Source organism: Macaca mulatta, chromosome 8 (assembly GCF_049350105.2).
Source record: "Macaca mulatta isolate MMU2019108-1 chromosome 8, T2T-MMU8v2.0, whole genome shotgun sequence".
In the NCBI taxonomy this organism is placed as follows: domain Eukaryota; kingdom Metazoa; phylum Chordata; class Mammalia; order Primates; family Cercopithecidae; genus Macaca; species Macaca mulatta.
In genome coordinates this window covers 132,084,235-132,102,305 of record NC_133413.1, presented here as the reverse complement: position 1 = coordinate 132,102,305, position 18,071 = coordinate 132,084,235, and the positions used below count along the sequence as shown (strand labels likewise).

General features: G+C 39.1%; 1 long non-coding RNA gene across 2 annotated transcripts in view; it reads left to right on the top strand.

Annotated features, from left to right (window-relative positions):
* Positions 1-17,357, top strand: part of LOC144330554 (uncharacterized) — a 29,981-nt gene extending 12,624 nt beyond the window's left edge. The window contains exons 3-5 of one of the 2 annotated variants that reach the window (XR_013396851.1): positions 1,470-1,589; positions 4,964-5,128; positions 17,080-17,357. This is a non-coding gene — a long non-coding RNA (uncharacterized LOC144330554). Of the gene's footprint in view, positions 1-1,469; positions 1,590-4,963; positions 5,129-13,586; positions 13,758-17,079 lie in introns of those variants that run through there. The other variant, XR_013396852.1, reaches the window with a different exon arrangement.
* The last annotated feature ends 714 nt before the right edge of the window (positions 17,358-18,071 follow it).

Below are 18,071 nucleotides of genomic sequence, written 5' to 3'. Positions count from 1 at the left end.
AGTGATAAAATATGGCATATAGTTTGACTCTGATTTCACTGTTGCATATCAAGAAGTACATGGCACTCTGGAGCTGGGCGCAGTGGCTCACGTCTGTAATCCCAGCACTTTGGGAGGCCGAGGCAGGCAGATCATAGGTCAGGAGATCGAGACCATCCTGGCTAACATGGTGAAACCCCATCTCTACCAAAAATACAAAAAATTAGCTGGGCGTGGTGGCGGGTGCCTGTAGTCCCAGCCACTCGGGAGGCTGAGGTAGGAGAATGGCATGAACCTGGGAGGCGGAGTTTGCAGTGAGCCAAGATCGCGCCACTGCTCTCCAGTCTGGGTGACGGTGCAAGACTCCATCTCAAAAATAAATAAATGAAAAGAAGTACATGGCACTCTGACATTACATACAAACAACAACAACAACAACGATTCTTGGTCCCCTCTATCACTAGACATACAAAAGGTATATGAGAAGTGATTTGCTAAATTTTGACCAAAATTAGCTTTAACAAAATATGCCATAATACCAAATAGGATATCATCTATCATTTTCTACATGACTCAAATATTCTACTTCCTTTTTCACTTAGAAAATTAAAAAGTTAATAATTTCTGTCTTCTCTTATATTTGTATGTCCTTCTCTTCTGTCGTCCAGCCCTAATTTGCTAAAGTGTACAAAATATACCTTACCTCTTCGTCCAAAATATGCTTACTATAAAAATAACAGCCAAGAGTCAAGATACTTTTAGTGCCTACTTAATTCAGTGTCTATATTTTAAAGAGATTGGAATGGATTTTTAGAAAACAAAAACAAAACAAGTTGTTTAATATGCTCAAATTGGTCTTTGTCCCACTTTATTGTGTAATATAATCTCGATCCTAATCTATTGTATCATCAAATGTACAACACTGAACAAGTCAGTTTTTTTCTGAGACTCTCAATTTCCTCATCTAATAAATGAAGAATTTCTAAATGTCCTACTAGCCATATCTATGACCCTGAAATTTAGAAAAAAAAGTAAAAAATGGTAATTTAACTAAGAAAAAAGAAGCTATATCATTTGACCCTACTTAATTCCACTAATTTGAGAAATCAATCTAGCCTGAAGTAATAATCCAAATGAAAGCAAGAACTTACATGCACACAGATGTTTACCATATTGTTCTTTATAAAACCCCAAAAGAAGGAGGAAGTAAATATTTGAGGACAGGAGAATGGTTAATCAAATTAGGTGGCATCCTCAACAGGATATTTAACAGCTGTAAATGATATTTAAGAAACAACATAAATTTTCTTATATTAATTGAGAAAAGCAGACTTTCATATTGTGTGTATTCTATGGTTTCATTGATGTGAAAATGTATACACATGTGGAAAATGGCTTGAAGGAATCAGAGTTTATTCTATTTTATTAGGATGAGAAATATTTTTTAATAGTCCAGATCTTCTGTGATATTATTTTCATACAAAAATTAGTTCCCAGTTCTTTCTTCAAGGGGGATACTGTTTCCCTTTCTGAGAAGATAATCCATGACCCTACAAGACTTGAGAGGAGTGACCTGAGTTTAGGAGATAGTAGAACCCACCTAGATCATGGTGAGTAGTCTTGAGAAATCTAAATACGCAAATTAACTTGGTAACGGGTTTTGAATCTCTCTAGCCGATATTAGAAATGGAAAGAAGATATAATCCAAGCTCACAAGTTTACAATTTGGAAGGGGACACAGTTACACAATTAGCAAATCACATTATGGGTCATAAAATAAGAACTAAATTAGAGATGCATACATCACGCTGTAAGAGCATAGAAATTTAAGAAACGGTGGAGAGATTCTTTACAGAGGAGGGAGAATATGAAGGAATTATAGATAATACTGAAAAAAATTGGAGTGAAGCATGGGAAGGGCTTTATAGACAGAAGGAGTAGCACAAACAAAGAAAAGGAAACTGAAACTGTCTTTGTAGTATAAAACAATCAGTGGTCCTGTGACTGCTCTAAGGAACAAAAAGGGAGAGGCTAACTGTTAGCTAGAGAAGAGTTTATTTGTGATAAACCTTGTAATGTCATGTTAATTTAAAGTTTAGGCCATGAGTAGCCATATAACATTTTTTTTTTTTTGTTTTGTTTTGTTTTTTGAGACGGAGTCTCGCTCTGTCGCCCAGGCTGGAGTGCAGTGGCGCGATCTCGGCTCACTGCAAGCTCCGCCTCCTGGGTTTACGCCATTCTCCTGCCTCAGCCTCCTGAGTAGCTGGGACTACCGGCGCCCGCCACCGCGCCCGGCTAATTTTTTGTATTTTTAGTAGAGACGTGGTTTCACCGTGGTCTCGATCTCCTGACCTTGTGATCCGCCCGCCTCGGCCTCCCAAAGTGCTGGGATTACAGGCGTGAGCCACCGCGCCCGGCCAAAATTTTTTTTTTTTTTTTTTTTTTTTTTTTTTTTGAGACGAAGTCTCGCTCTGTCGCCCAGGCTGGAGTGCAGTGGCCGGATCTGAACTCACTGTAAGCTCCGCCTCCCGGGTTTACGCCATTCTCCTGCCTCAGCCTCCCGAGTAGCTGGGACTACAGGCGCCCGCCACTTCGCCTGGCTAGTTTTTTGTATTTTTTAGTAGAGAGAGGGTTTCACCGTGTTAGCCAGGATGGTCTCGATCTCCTGACCTCGTGATCCGCCCGTCTCGGCCTCCCAAAGTGCTGGGATTACAGGCTTGAGCCACCGCGCCCGGCCCCATATACAATTTTGAAAACCATGGAGAGATTCCAGGAATTCAAGGTTAATATTTGAAAAGCAATCAATGCAAAACCTTAATTATACAATACAGAATAAAAACCACATGATCATGTCAATAGACATAGAAAAGACATTTAACAGAATCTAACATCCTTTCATGATTTTAAAAAAACATTCAGAAAACTAAAAATAGAAGAAAAAAATTTTAAATCTCATGAAGGACATGCAGGTTAATATTACATTTAATCAGGAACAAGACATTGAAATTTGCCCCAGCTACTTCTATTCAACATTGTGTGGTGGGTCTACCTGTAGAAATTAGGTAAGTAAAAGCAATATACAGCATCCCAAATGAAAAGAAAGAAAGAAAACTATCTCTATTTGAATATGACTTGATCTTGTATATAGAATATTCTAAAGAATCCACTAAAAATTATTCAAACTAATGAACTAATAACCAGAAGGGTTGTAGTATATAAAATCAATATATAATAATTACCTGTATTTCTCTGGGCTACCAATGAATAAAAAATGAAATTAAAGAAAAAATTCTTTCATAATAGCATAAAAAATAATTAGGAAAAGACCTTAAAGTAGTGTAAGACTTGTATACTTAAAGCAACAAAACATTGTGTTGCAAGAAATTAAACTTTTCTTTTTTTTTTTTTTTGAGACGGAGTCTCGCTGTGTCACCCAGGCTGGAGTGCAGTGGCCCGATCTCGGCTCACTGCAAGCTCCGCCTCCCGGGTTTACGCCATTCTCCTGCCTCAGCCTCCGAGTAGCTGGGACTACAGGCGCCCGCCACCACGCCCGGCTAGTTTTTTGTATTTTTAGTAGAGACGGAATTTCACCATGTTAGCCAGGATGGTCTCGATCTCCTGACTTCGTGATCCACCCGCCTCGGCCTCCCAAAGTACTGGGATTACAGGCTTGAGCCACCGCGCCCGACCTGAAATTAAACTTTTAAATAAATGGAAGGACATCCTATGTTTATGTATTGTAACATTTAATATTGAAAATATAGCAATACTCCACATGTTTATTTACAGATTTAACATAAACCCTATCAAAATCCCAGCTGGATTTCTTCAGAAATTGATAAACTGATCCTAAAATGTATATGGAAATCCAAAGGACCCAGAATAGCCACAAGCATGTTTACTAAGAAGGTCAAATTGAAGGACTCACACTTCCCAATTTCAAAATTTACTACAAAGCTATACTAATCAAGAATAGTGGTACTGGCACAAGAATAGCTATTTAAATAGAATGATTTAAAAGTCTAGTAAAAAAGAAAAAACCTCACATTTGGTTACATTTTTGTTAGTTGACTTTTAACAATGGATTATAAGATAATTCAATAGGAAACAAAGTCTTTGCAACAAATGGTGCTGGGACACCTGTATATCCACATGCAAAAGAATGAAAGGGAGCCTCTACGCCACACATACACAAGAATTAATATTGATCATGGATTTAAATGTAAAAGCTAAAATTTATTAAACTTTAGAAGCCACCGTAGGAGTAAAATCTTTATGACCTTGGGTTTGGCAATATATTTTTGCATGCTATACCAAAAACGTTAGCAACAAAAGAAAAAATAGATACATTTGGTAAAAACAAAAATTTTGTGTTGCACACTGTATCATCAGGATATTGAAAAGACAACAAACAAAATGGGAGAAAACACTAGCAAAGCATATATTTGATAAGGAACTGGTATCCAGAATGTATAAATGACTTGTAACTCAGTAATAAAATGACAAGTAGCCCAATTTTTAAAAGTTGGCAAAGGATCTGAATAGACGTATCTCTAAAGAAGATATACAAGTGAGCAACATATGCATGAAAAAATGCTCATCATTAGTTTTCACATAATCCAAACCACAATGAGTTGAGTTACTTTTCCACATTCGTTGAACTGCCTCTAATCAAAAAGACAGATAAATATTAGAAAAGATATGGAGAAATTAGAACCCTTGTACCTTGCAGATGGAAATATAAAATGGTGCGGCTGCTTTGAAAAACAGCATTATTTTTGGTTTCTCCAAAGATTGAACATAAACTTCCCAGAAGTATTCTCCATAAGGTATTCTTTAAAGCAATATAACAATCTTTAATGTCCATTTTATAAGGTGAGATATTACATGTTTTGCAATTATACAAACTTAAAATGAAAATGTCTAGGTGTCAGTTTAGAAATTTATGAAGGGATAAAAAAGTTTTTCCAAAATTCTTTTGTAGGTCATGCCAGCAAATCTGTGTGAATGGCACTGGATTTAAAGAAGGAAGTTTAATTGAATGGTTACTACTCTCAGTCACAGGAGCAGTTATCAGCATTTCCGTTGAGGCAATGGCGGTGGGAAAAGGAAGGCAAATATTTATTCACCCATGCATAAACTCATAAAAGTAGGTAATCAAGACATGCTTATTAAATAAACCTTGGAGGAAATAATGTCTGAAGCACTCCACAGTACATGGCTCAATATCCTACACAGAATATTGTCACAGGACATTTCATGTTTAGAGCAGAAATGAAATGTGTACATTTTCACAAAATCTTAGACTTTCTTTTTAGTTTTTAACTTTCCCTTCCGCCTTAGCAATATTTCACTTTGTTTCCTAACAAGCTGCAAAACAGACTGTTTAAAGATGGTTGTTACCTTACAGGTAGGATGTGGATGAGGAAAAAAAAAAAAAAAAAATGGGTCTCAAAGGAAAGTGACTAGATGATGGTTTTACTCAGATTATTTTTAGATTGAATGTGTCAGTTCTCAATCAATGGAGACCCCGTAAGAAGAAAATTTATTTTAGAAGGGAGTGGAAGAGAGCCTTGCTACTATCATGACCTCTCCTTTAGTCATGGGTAAACTGAAGGAATTTCTGACTACCCAGGGCCTACCTCTTCAATTGTAAGTCAGTGACAAAGCTCTGTTCTTCAAGAAAGCATTTCAGGGCAACTTTGTTTAGGAAATGAATCATCCCAGGGCATAGAGGTGTGGATGTTGCTTTCTTAATGTGCAAGTAGGCTTGACAAATCTGTCATTGAAGCTCTGGTATACTGCATGCCTGCTTATTTATGCTCATGAATAGCAATGCAAAGTTTTATCATTCAATGATTCACAAGGGAACTTAGTAGTTATTTGAATTAATGACAGGAAACATGTTTAGTCAGAATGTATGGTAAAGACTAGGATGAATTCCTGTCCTATTCTCCTAATCCCTTGCTACAGGTTTCTAAAATCCCATCATTAGAGAGCTATCCCTTTGGGCCAGGCTGGGTGACTTATGCCTGTAATCCCAGCACTTTGGGAGGCTGGGGCGAGTGGAGCATTTGAGATCAGGAGTTCAAGACCAGCCTGGCCAACATGGTGAACCCCCATCTCTATTAAAAATACAAAAATTAGCTGGGTGGTAGCTCGCCTGTAGTCCCGGCTACTCGGGAGGCTGAGGCAGGAGAATCACTTGAGCCTGGGAGGATCATGCCATTGCACTCCAGTCTGGGTGACAGAATGAGACCCCGTCTCAAAAAAAAAAAAAAAAAAAAAGCACCATCCCTTCGTGTTTAAGAATAAGTTAGCCCTGCTCCTAGCTTCAGCTTTACAAAGCCCTTGGGAGTCATTAATTCATTAGGCATCCCATAATCATTAACACTTTATGATAGTAATCAATCAACTACAAACTCCTATTACTGACCACCAAGCATAAAGTTCAATCCTCATTTGTGCCTACAAAGAGTTTACAGTGTAATTGCAGATAATAAATTACATAGAAAGCTATTGCTATAAAAATTCCTTTACAAGAATAAAATAAATAGGGCAAATATTAAGAGCTACAAGACTACCTGGAGACATGCTTTATCAATTCTTCCCTCTCTCATGAATTATCAGCTATTGTCTGTCTAGAAATATAAAGTAATTTTTTTTCATCTAAACAAATATCAAAACAACCATTCCTCCAGGATATTGCTATCTCCTGAAGCACCACTTTGTGATTTTATAGTGTAAAATTTATAGAAAATGTAGTCTATAATTCCCTTCAATCCACTTTTCCTAAAATTCACTCTAGTCAGATGATACAGCCCCAACCACGTGACCAAAATATGCAATGATCTGCACTGCCCTGAACCTAATCAATGATGTTGTATTTAGCCTATTTGATTTATCAGTAGGCTTTGAATCAATGGTCACTCTCCCCTCTTTGAAATATTTTTCTAGCACAGCTTTTTAGGAAATCACACTTTCTTGGTTTTCTTAACTCAGTAACTGTTCTTGGTTTTCTTTTTTTAGGTCCTCCTTATCTTGCAGATCTCTAAATATTGAATGCTGAAGGCTTAATCCTATCCCTACTGCATCCATTTCTGGAAGATCCCATCCAATTTCATGACTGACTTTCACTGCCATTTTTTGCTAACAACTTCCAAATTTATATGTCTCACTGAAACTCAGTATGTTCAGAACCAAACTGTAGGTCTTCTTTCCTAAACCTTTCACTTGCTCAGGATAAACACGTTAAAGTCCTACTTGACTCCCCTTGTCCTCTCGTATCCCACATCTGCTTTTCAATAAATCTGAATTGAACTACAGATTCAGGACAATCTCTTCCAAAATATTTCTAAGGTATTTTCTGGGATTGGCAAGTTGATTTTAAATTATTTATGAACATGTAAAAGTTTAAGGGTAGCCAAGATTCTCAAAGAAGAAGAACAATGTGAGGAGAATTTTCTACCACAGATTGATTGTGATGGTTAATTTTGTATCAGCTTGGTTTGGCTGTGGTGCCCAGATGATTGGTCAAAGAAACATGAGTCTCGATTTTGTTGTGAAGGTATTTTCTTAGACATTATTAACATTTACATTTGTAGACTTTGAATGAAGCAGATTACTCTCCATAATGTTTGTAAACCTCATCTAATCAGTTGAAGGCCTTAGGTTAAAAGGACTGAGGACTCCCAAGGAAGAAGAAATTCTGCCTTCAGACTGCCTTCCTACTTGAGGACTGCTGCATCAGCTCTTCCCAGGATCGTGAATCTCTAGCCTGCCCTGCATATTTTAAACTTGTCAGCTCTCACAATTTCTTAAAATCTCTTGATACACACACACACACAGTTGCTTCTATTTCTCTGGAAAGCTCTAATACACAAGACTTATTATAAAACTATGATATTTAAGATTGTGTGGTATTAGCACAGATAAAGAATATCAAGTAGAACAGATAATTCAAAAGTAAACCCATACATGTATGGATACTAAATATATGACAGAGATGAAATTATAGAATCATGGGAAAGAAAAGACTTTTTAGTAAGTATGCTGGAGCAAGTTTAAACTTATATGGCTGAAAATGACATTGAATTCCTATCTCATCCAATCAAAAAATCAATTTTGAATTTAACTAAAATCAATTTAGTCAGCGTTCATAACTTATTGCCAAATGTAAAAGACAGTCCTATAAAACTTTTAGAAAGAAATATGGAAGACTATCTTTACCATCTTGGTGTAGAAAATTATTTCACAAAAAATTATCAAAAGACTTTTATTGAAGGGTAAAAGAATGATAAAGTTGATTACGTTAAAACTAAGGATCTCAGTCATCATAAACTCCATTTTTAAAAGTGAAGAAATGGCCAGGCACAGTGGCTCACTCCTGTAATTCCAGCACTTTGGGAGGCCAAGGCAGAAGGATGGCTTGAGCCTGGGAATTTGAGACCAGACTGGGCAACATAGGGAGACTCTATTTCTACTAAAAATAAATAAATAAGATGAAATAAAAGTGAGTTGGGCATGGTGGCACACACCGTAGTCCCAGCTACTTTGGAGCCTGCGGTGGGAGGTTTGCTTGAGCCCAGCAGAGGGAGGCTGCAGAGAGCCATGTCTGCACCATTGCACTGCAGCCTGGGTGACAGAGTAAGACCCTGTCTCGAACTCATGAGTTAGACTTTTGGTGAAAAGTGCTACTACCCTGGCTGCAGAAAAAGTACATAACCCAGAGCCAAAGGGCTCTGGGCTGCTGAGTCTGCTTTTTTTTTTTTTTTTTTTTTTTTTTAAAGACTGAGTCTCGCTCTGTCGTCCAGGCTGGAGTGCAGTGACCGGATCTCAGCTCACTGCAAGCTCCGCCTCCCGGGTTCACGCCATTCTCCTGCCTCAGCCTCCAGAGTAGCTGGGACTACAAGCGTGAGCCACCGCACCCGGCTAGTTATTTTTGTGTTTTTAGTCCAGACGGGGTTTCACCATGTGAGCCAGGATAATCTCGATCTCCTGACCTCGTGATCCACCCGCCTTGGCATCCCAAAGTGCTGGGATTACAGGCGTGAGCCACCGCACCCGGCCTCTTGTTTTTTTTCTGAGCTTCCAGAGTGGGGACCCAGAATCTTTCTCTCTGGCTGCTGCTGACACCGGAGTCACCACCACGGTGGCACTGCCTCTGCAGGGGCACCTTCACCTCTGTTGCGTGCACCAACTCTTTCACCACTGTTTGCTTTGCCACTGCCACTACTATAAGAGTTGTGGCCAGAAACCAGAATAAAGAGGAGAGTTTCTTATTTCCTCCTTCTGACTTTCAATCTTTTTCCGGTGCTTTCCAGAAAAAGCACTTTGAAAATACAGCTTACAGGATCCAAACTTCCCTAAAATATGTAGCAGAGAACAGAATAAAGGGAATCAAGCTGAGAGCAAATTAATAAATAATTTGCATACTCTCTTAAAGCAAGTTCTTATCATTCTTTATTCCTCAAATTTAACTGATTACTTGACCCTGCCTCTCAGCCACTGTTGGTGCAGTTTCTTCCTTTTAGGAGTCCTTAGCCTTCTGCCTGCGACTTCCTACAATCCAGTGTACCCTTCAAGTCCCCATTCAGATAATGTTCTGTACATAACACGGTCCTCCCAATTTTGAAGATCATCTTTCCTGGCCCTGTTCACCCACTATACTTTCAGAGTGAACTCTTGTACATGCTAATTTAATCTATAAACCTTCACAAAGAGGACTAAAAAAATAAGGCCTATTCTTTGAATGAGATTGAAGTCCCAGCTGGGCGTGGTGGTTCATGCCTGTAATCTTAGCACTTTGGGAGGCCCAGGTAGGTGAATTGCCTCAGCTCAGGGGTTTGAGACCTGTCTGGGCACCATGGTAAAACCCCATCTCTTCTAAAAATATAAAAAATTAGCTGGACGTGGTGATGTAGCTACTGGGGAGACTGAGGCATGAGAATTGTTTGAAACCGGGAGGTGGAGGTTGCAGTGAGCTGAGATCATGCCACTGCACTGCAGCCTGGGCAAAAGAGTGAGACTTTGTCTGAAAATAAATAAATAAATGTAAAAATAAAGTCCTTCTATGTGGAGAATTAGAAAACCAAATAAGCAAATCAGTTTTATGTCAGAGGTATGAGTTATGATTAGGTTTGGCCATGTGAGTGGAAAATAAATCTCAGGATCTCAAAATCACTAAATGAAGAGGAAAAGTCAAGCTGGGACCTGCTTAGGGCAAACCTGCCTCCCATTCTGTGCCTAATAAAGATAGCCACATACCTTTCTCACAATTTGCCCACAAGGAAATTTCTTGTAGACAGAGAGAGGACAGACAGAACTCTCATCATCCTTCTGCTGAGATAAATGAATATCTGATTGCTTCCTTTAGAAAAGCTAATCAGAAACTCCAAAGAACGCAACTATTTGTCACTCATTTACCTATGACCTGGAAGCCCCCTCCCCGCCTCGAGTTGTCTTGCCTTTCCAGACAGAACCAATGTACATTTTACCCATATTTATTGATGTCTCATGTCTCCCTAAAATGTATAAAACCAAGCTGTGCCCCAACCATGTTGGACACATGTCATCAGGACCACCTGAAGCTCTGCCATGGGCCCATCCTTAACCCTGGCAAAATAAACTTCCTAAACTGATTGAGATCTGTCAGATATTTGGGGTTCACAGCTGCAGTGAAAAGAAAACCCAACATAGCTTATAAAACATATAAATACATTTCTCTCCCATGTAAAAAATTATGGCCAGTAGAATAGTTCTGGTCTGATAGGGCATCTCCACTAAGTTCTCAGGAATCCATAACACAGGCTGTTGAGGTATTTAGTCCCATAGGAAATAGAAGATAGAAGCTAAGAGTCAAAGCATCACAGAGCTATGATGGACTTTAGATTTCTAATCCAATATTCTGTGTTACAGATGACATTCCTGTTTTTCTGCTCTGATATCCTCAATACATGGCTTCCATGCTTAAGGTCATCTCATAGTCCAAGCTATAATAGCTCGTGGATACCTAGCCAACACATCTTACAGGATAGGCCATCACAAGGAGGAACACAAAAGGGGTAGTCCTCCTCGCTGAGCCAGGTCCCTTTTGTGGCTCCCATACAGTACTTACACTCACATTTTATTGGCCAAAAATTAGTCACATGGCCACATCTAGTTGCAAAAGATACTGGCAGATGTATTACTGTAGTATGTACAAAGTGACCACAAATAAAATTGAAGTTCTGGTTCTCAAAAAAAGGGAAGAATGGATACCCATTGGCAATAGGCATTCTTGGCCACAAGCATAGTGTTATGGGGTCAAAAACTCACATTTGGGAAGCCAGAGAAGGATTCCAAGAGGATATGATTTCTGCACTCGTCCTAGTTCACTCTGAGAATTACATGTATACATGTCTGTCTTCCCCACAAGACCATGAGCCCTGAGAGCAGGCACTATATCCTCTTCATATCTATAACCTCTCAGAGGGGAGCTTTTTACAAAACAGAGCCTCAATTTATTTTTGATGAACTGAGATGAAGGTGATGAAGTTTTTGAAGAGGAAGAAGAGAAGGTATGTCAGCTTTGCTAAAACTCTGTCTTTTATCTTCAGGGAAAAAAAATGCCTCAGGTTTCATATCACAAAGGGAGCTTACAAAAATAATTCTTGGAAACATTTGTAACCTTGTAACAATTAAAATGTCTTCTTACTAATGGTTGATCCACTTTTTACTCATCTCAATGAGCAAAAGTCCTTCCTCCCCCACTGTAACCCTAATCTCCACCCCAGCAGTCCTAACTTAGCCTGGAGCCTTAAAGAAAAGCCAAATTCAAACTCAGGTGAAATCATAGGCTTTATGTGGGTAGAAATAGTGACTCAGGTTTGCAGAAACCATGACTTGCCATCCTTTCACAGAACACAGCTCTTGGAATAGGTATGACTATAAAACCAACATTTGGACACAGGTCATTATAATAACTGATTCCCAGATGAATCACATTAACTATTTCCAGATTTATGGGGTTATCTAAAGTTGAAAATGGCAACCACTAGTTAAAAGAGTTCAAAACCCAAACTAAGACAAGTCCTGACAACACGGGGAAATTTAAGAGCAGCTGCTAGCAGACCTTCTCTTATTTCATCCCATTTCTTTTAGCTGGTTTCAGATTATACACAAAAAGAATCTTTGAGATGACTACTGATTTACCCAGAAATGAAATCCAAGCTCTAACAGCTAGTTAACTTCCTATTTTGTTTCATTTTCTGTGACTAAGAAATGATTCTCTATACAGATGTTAATTATAGTGAAGCTGATGGAAACTTGGCTGCCATGTTCAGACACTGACCAAGTCGGGATCTGGCTGGAGACCTGGTTCAGTTTGAACCTTAGATTATATCTTGACTCTCTGAAATGCCTCTTCCCACTTTCTAATTCCGAGACAGCTTGATAGAGGCATGCCACAGCTGCTTCAACTCCGACATTTCTGCATTATCAGTTGAGTGTGGAGGAGAGAAAGCAGACTGAACTCCTTCAGATTCTGCTTGGTAGACGTGGGGAGTCAGGCTGGAATGTGGATTTCTGAGGATCCCTAAAATGTGTTCTTAAGTGCTTTTCAACAAACAAGCTTCTTAGAGCTTTTTCTTGTCTCTTGGGAATAAGAGATAATTTTTTTCTATTATATTTCCGGTTGTCAAATGTGATGATTTGTGAGGAAGCTACAAAGTCACGAAGTCCAACTTACTGTTTAGGACAGTGGAACTATCAAACAGGACAAACTGATAAGCTCACAAAGTCAGGTAACCTAAAGATAACTAGGAGTTGCTCATTCATCTCTGCAGCATGAGAAACACTTAAAGCACAACATCTTGAGAGAGGAAAGAGACAAGCTGCCCTTAAGAACAGAAGATACTCTTTTCTTTAGGTAGGGTCTCCAAAAATCACCAGCCCAGAACTTAAAATCTGTAACACCTAGGCTGTTGAGGTGTTGAGTCCTGTAGGAAACAGAAGACAGAAGCTAACCGTCAAACCATCACAGAGCTGTCACGGATTTTAGATTTCTAATCCAACATTCTTGTGTTACAGATGATGAAATCAGGACACAGAGAAATGTTTAAAATCTAGTCCCAATATAAATCGCTAATGGAGAAGGACAGAGATCCAACACCAATTTCAGTACCTCAGGAAACCCAGCTATTTATTGCCACTTTTAGCATAAACAAGGCTACATGTCAACTGACACACAGTTTATCTGCTTTTGACTGGAATCACATCAGCTCAGCATGGTCCATTAGTTTCTCATGGTAAGACGAAATAAGAATCAGATGAATATAAGATGGTCTGATGGAAGAAAAAATATGACTTTAATCTTGGCTCTATTAACCTTTAGCAAATTGGGCAAGCCACATAAAGCCTCTGAGTCACAGCTTTTTCACCTACAAAACAGAAGATAATTCGCACCTGAATTGAAAGGATTCCAGATGAGGTATGAAAAGAAGTCAACATAGCGTTTCGCCCTGTTTGTGCTCAATAAATAGTAATTGTTGTTGTTGTTGTTAAGCACCAGAAAGACAAATTGCCAAATTGAAGTTGAGAGGGTAACTCGCTGAATCCTTTCTCTACAGATTGCCAACTTTACAGAGAAACTGTTTTTTCCATTTTTGAAGAAACCCTAGCTTGTCTACCTGGGAGCTCATATTCAAGCCTTCACTTAAGCTCTTGAATCCTCCAACGAAATGCTGCTCAAGCCTTCTTGTCCTGAATTACACTGTGTTCTTGGATACACTTGCATCCCACATACATTTATTGTGTTCTAAATGTTTCTGGGGTTGCCATGGTTTCAAATACTTATTTCTAATCTGCAGCAGAAAGTTTGAACTAAGTTTGCTAGTTAAAGGGAGGGAAGAGACATGATCATGACAGATTTTACTGTTTTATATTTGGTCACAAATTACCAATCAAACCTTATATTTTTCTTATTTATAAAATGGAATCATTGTATACCCACCTCATGTTCTTCATATTTATAAAATAGGACCATTATATGCCCACTTCATATGTTTGTCATGAGAATTACAAAAACTAATACATGTTATAACATGTAGCTTTCAGTATATCAGGTATTTAATACATATGATTATTCTTTATTCCCCAGGATGTCCTATCATAAACACTACATTACCATTAGTCTGGTTAACTCATCCTATCATAGACACAGATATTTTTACCTCTCTTTTCTCTGCTGTCTTTCCAGGCAGGTTTTTTTCCCCCTCTCCTTTTTAACTACTTAATCAGTTGTAATTAGCAAACAGTAAGATTCCTTTTATTACTGGCTTTTTGTTACTGGTTTTATTTCTCTTTATTACACCACCTGAACTAAACTGCTAAATCATTAGGTACGCAAGAAAAGATCCCAGAGAGGACAGACTGTCAGTCTTAGTCATTTACATAATTCCACTGTTGAGCAAAAAACCAGACATGTAATAGGCATTCAGTGCGTATCAAGGTTAGGCATGTGACTTTAGAATCTGAAATCTTCTTGCTACCTTTGAACTTCAGACAAGTTACTTAACCTTTTTCATCTCGACTTCCTTATGTGGACAATAGAGATAAGGATGGAACTTTCCTCCCTGCTGTGTTGAGGATTGTGAACTGAAATTTATGGGAGGTCATTATTTTGGGCTGAGCCCCAACAGAACGGACAAAATCAAAATGGAGCCACTTATGCTAAGATTCCACATCACCAAACCAAAACCACAGTGTTTATCTGATCTTCTGAGAAATCAGGAGACAGATCATAGTCAAATTCCCACACAGGCCAGTTTTAGCCAGTATGAATGAGGAAATCCCCTCTGCTTTAACACTAATAACGAAAATTACCAGAAACAACCTGATGTCAGCCAATCTGCTTTTTGTATTATGCATTTCTTTATTCCTGCTCAAGCTATCTGATAAAAACCAACCATTCTGCCATGGCCATAGGAGTTCCTTATCTAAATCTTTAGATGAAATGCTGCCCAGTGCATAAATAGCTAACAAAGGCCAACTAGATCTTTAAATTCAATTTGTTGAAATTTTATGTGTGTAGTTTTTTTTCTTTCTCTCTCTTTCTTATTTTTTTTAAATTTATTTATTATTATTATACTTTAAGTTGTAGGGTACATGTGCATACCGTGCAGGTTTGTTACATATGTATACTTGTGCCATGTTGCTGTGCTGCACCCATCAACTCGTCATTTACATCAGGTATAACTCCCAATGCAATCCCTCCCCCCTCCCCCCTCCCCATGATAGGCCCCGGTGTGTGATGTTCCCCTTCCTGAGTCCGAGTGATCTCATTGTTCAGTTCCCACCTATGAGTGAGAACATGCGGTGTTTGGTTTTCTGTTCTTGTGATAGTTTGCTAAGAATGATGGATTCCAGCTGCATCCAAGTCCCTACAAAGGACTCAAACTCATCCTTTTTGATGGCTGCATAGTATTCCATGGTGTATATGTGCCACATTTTCTTAATCCAATCTGTCACTGATGGACATTTGGGTTGATTCCAAGTCTTTGCTATTGTGAATAGTGCCAAAATAAACATACGTGTGCATGTGTCTTTATAGCAGCATAATTTATAATCCTTTGGGTATATACCCAGTAATGGGATGGCTGGGTCATATGGTACATCTAGTTCTAGATCCTTGAGGAATTGCCATACTGTTTTCCATAATGGTTGAACTAGTTTACAATCCCACCAACAGTGTAAAAGTGTTCCTATTTCTTCACATCCTCTCCAGCACCTGTTGTTTCCTGACTTTTTAATGATTGCCATTCTAACTGGTGTGAGATGGTATCTCATTGTGGCTTTGATTTGCATTTCTCTGATGGCCAGTGATGATGAGCATTTTTTCATATGTCTGTTGGCACTTTTTTTCTTTTTTTGAGATGGGGTCTTACTCTGTCACCCAGGCTGGAGTGTAGTGGCATGATCACTACTCATTGCAGCCACTAGCTCCCAGGCTCAACTAATCCTCCAACCTCAGCCTCAAAATTACCTGGGGCTACAGGAACATGCCACCATGCCTGGCTAATTTTTAAATTTTTTGTAGAGATAGGTCTCGTTGTGTTGCCCAAGCTGGTCTCAACCTCCTGGGCTCAAGTGATCCTCCCACTTCGGCCTCCCAAAGTGCTGGGATTAAAGGCATGAGCCACCATGCCCAGTCACTTTTTTTTTTAAATAAGATAAAATACAAAATGCTTAGCAGGTTGCATATGTAAAAATTTTACATATTTATAGTCATTATAACTAAATAACTATTAAAGTATCACACATAATTGGCAGAAAATGCACAGGTAATTTCATATTACTTACCCTCTAGATCAAGGATTAGATGAACAGCTAGCTCAAGGCTTTTACAAAGAGGGTTAGATGGACAGCTCCCTCCTCTGACCCTTTACAAAAGGGCACCCCAGGCAAACCACACTTTCCTGTTATAACAATGCGTTTGTACAGGCACTTTATTTCATTTTGAATGCCACTTCCTTTTCAACTTTCAGAAATCCTATCTTCCTTTCAAGATTCAAACTGAATACAAAGATCATCATGTCTTCCTGGATTCTCCAGCCACCTGCCTCCCACAGTCGACTCCCTTCTCTCCCTTCAAAATACGCAAGTCTCCCCATCTCCCCAACTTCCACTATTCTGTGACAACCTGCTCACACCTCCCTGGCAGCGCTGAACATAACTACTTGGCTGGCTTCTATGGCTTATCTCTATTAGATTAGAGACTTCCTGCCAGCCAAGTCATCTTCATTGTTTATCTCCCAGAGTAGAGAACACAGCAGGCCTCTGTTCCATTCCATTGGATACATTGGATTGATTTAGTTGGAATTGACAGCAGTTTGTGAAATCATTGGCCTCTGCTGTGTCTCATTGCCTTGTTAATTTGACAATTTACTCTGATTACATCTTACTGGAACTGTATTGTCAGTTTCGTTTCTAGAAATTCGTAATTAAAACAATAAATAGGATTGAATGGGGTGGGGCTGACTTAAGAGTGATTATAAAGGGATTTAAAAGCAGTATTGCAGAGACATGCAAATCAGTACTAAGATTCCACCTCACCTTGTAAAGTCTCTATTCTTTTTTAGGAGCTGATGAACTGAACACAAGTTTTGGTGTAATTAACAAGCTGCCTGGAATATGCATGAACTCCCCTAATTTTATGGATGCCTTTAATTCTGAAAGCATCTTCTGGGAGAGCTTAGCCTTTTCCATAAGTATGGATTTGAAAGCAAGCAGAATGGAAATAAGTCTGTGTTGTTCACATGTGCTTTAGTTTATGTGCACTTAAAAGTTTTAAAGAACTTTTTTAAAAAAAACCTTTTAATATAACTCTTTTGTAAAAGTAATACTTAAAAGAAAATGTTTAATGATTTAAAAAAATCTTAGAGAAAAGAGCCTCCCATTTCTTTTTCTTTTTTTTTTTTTTTTTTCCCGAGACGGAGTCTCACTGTCACCCAGGCTGGAGTGCAGTGGCGCAATCTCGGCTCCCTGCAAGCTCTGTCTCCTGGGTTCAAGCAATTACTCTGCCTCAGCCTCCCGAGTAGCTTGGATTACAGGCACCCACCACCATGCCTAGCTAATTTTTGTATTTTTAGTAGAGACGGGGTTTCACCATGTGGGCCAGGTTGGTAGTCTCAAACTCCTGACCTGGTGATCCACCCACCTCGGCCTCCCAAAGTGCTGGGATTATAGGTGTGAACCACCATGCCCGGCCCTCTCATTACATTTCTAAAAAATATTTGCACAATTAAAATATCTCCATGTGGGCTGGGTGAAGTGGCTCACACCTGTAATCCCAGCACTTTGGGAGGCCAAGGCGGGCAATTCAAGACCAGCCTGGCCAACATGGTGAAACCCCGTCTCTAGGAAAAATACAAAAATTAGCAGGGTGTGGTGGTATGCAGGTATAATCCCAGCTACTCAGGAGACTGAGGCACGGATCCCTTGAACTCAGGAGGCAGAGGTTGCAGTGAGCTGATATAGTACCACTGCACTCCAGCCCAAGTGACAGAGCGAGATTCTGTCTCAAAACAAAACAAAGCAAAACAAAACTCCAGGCA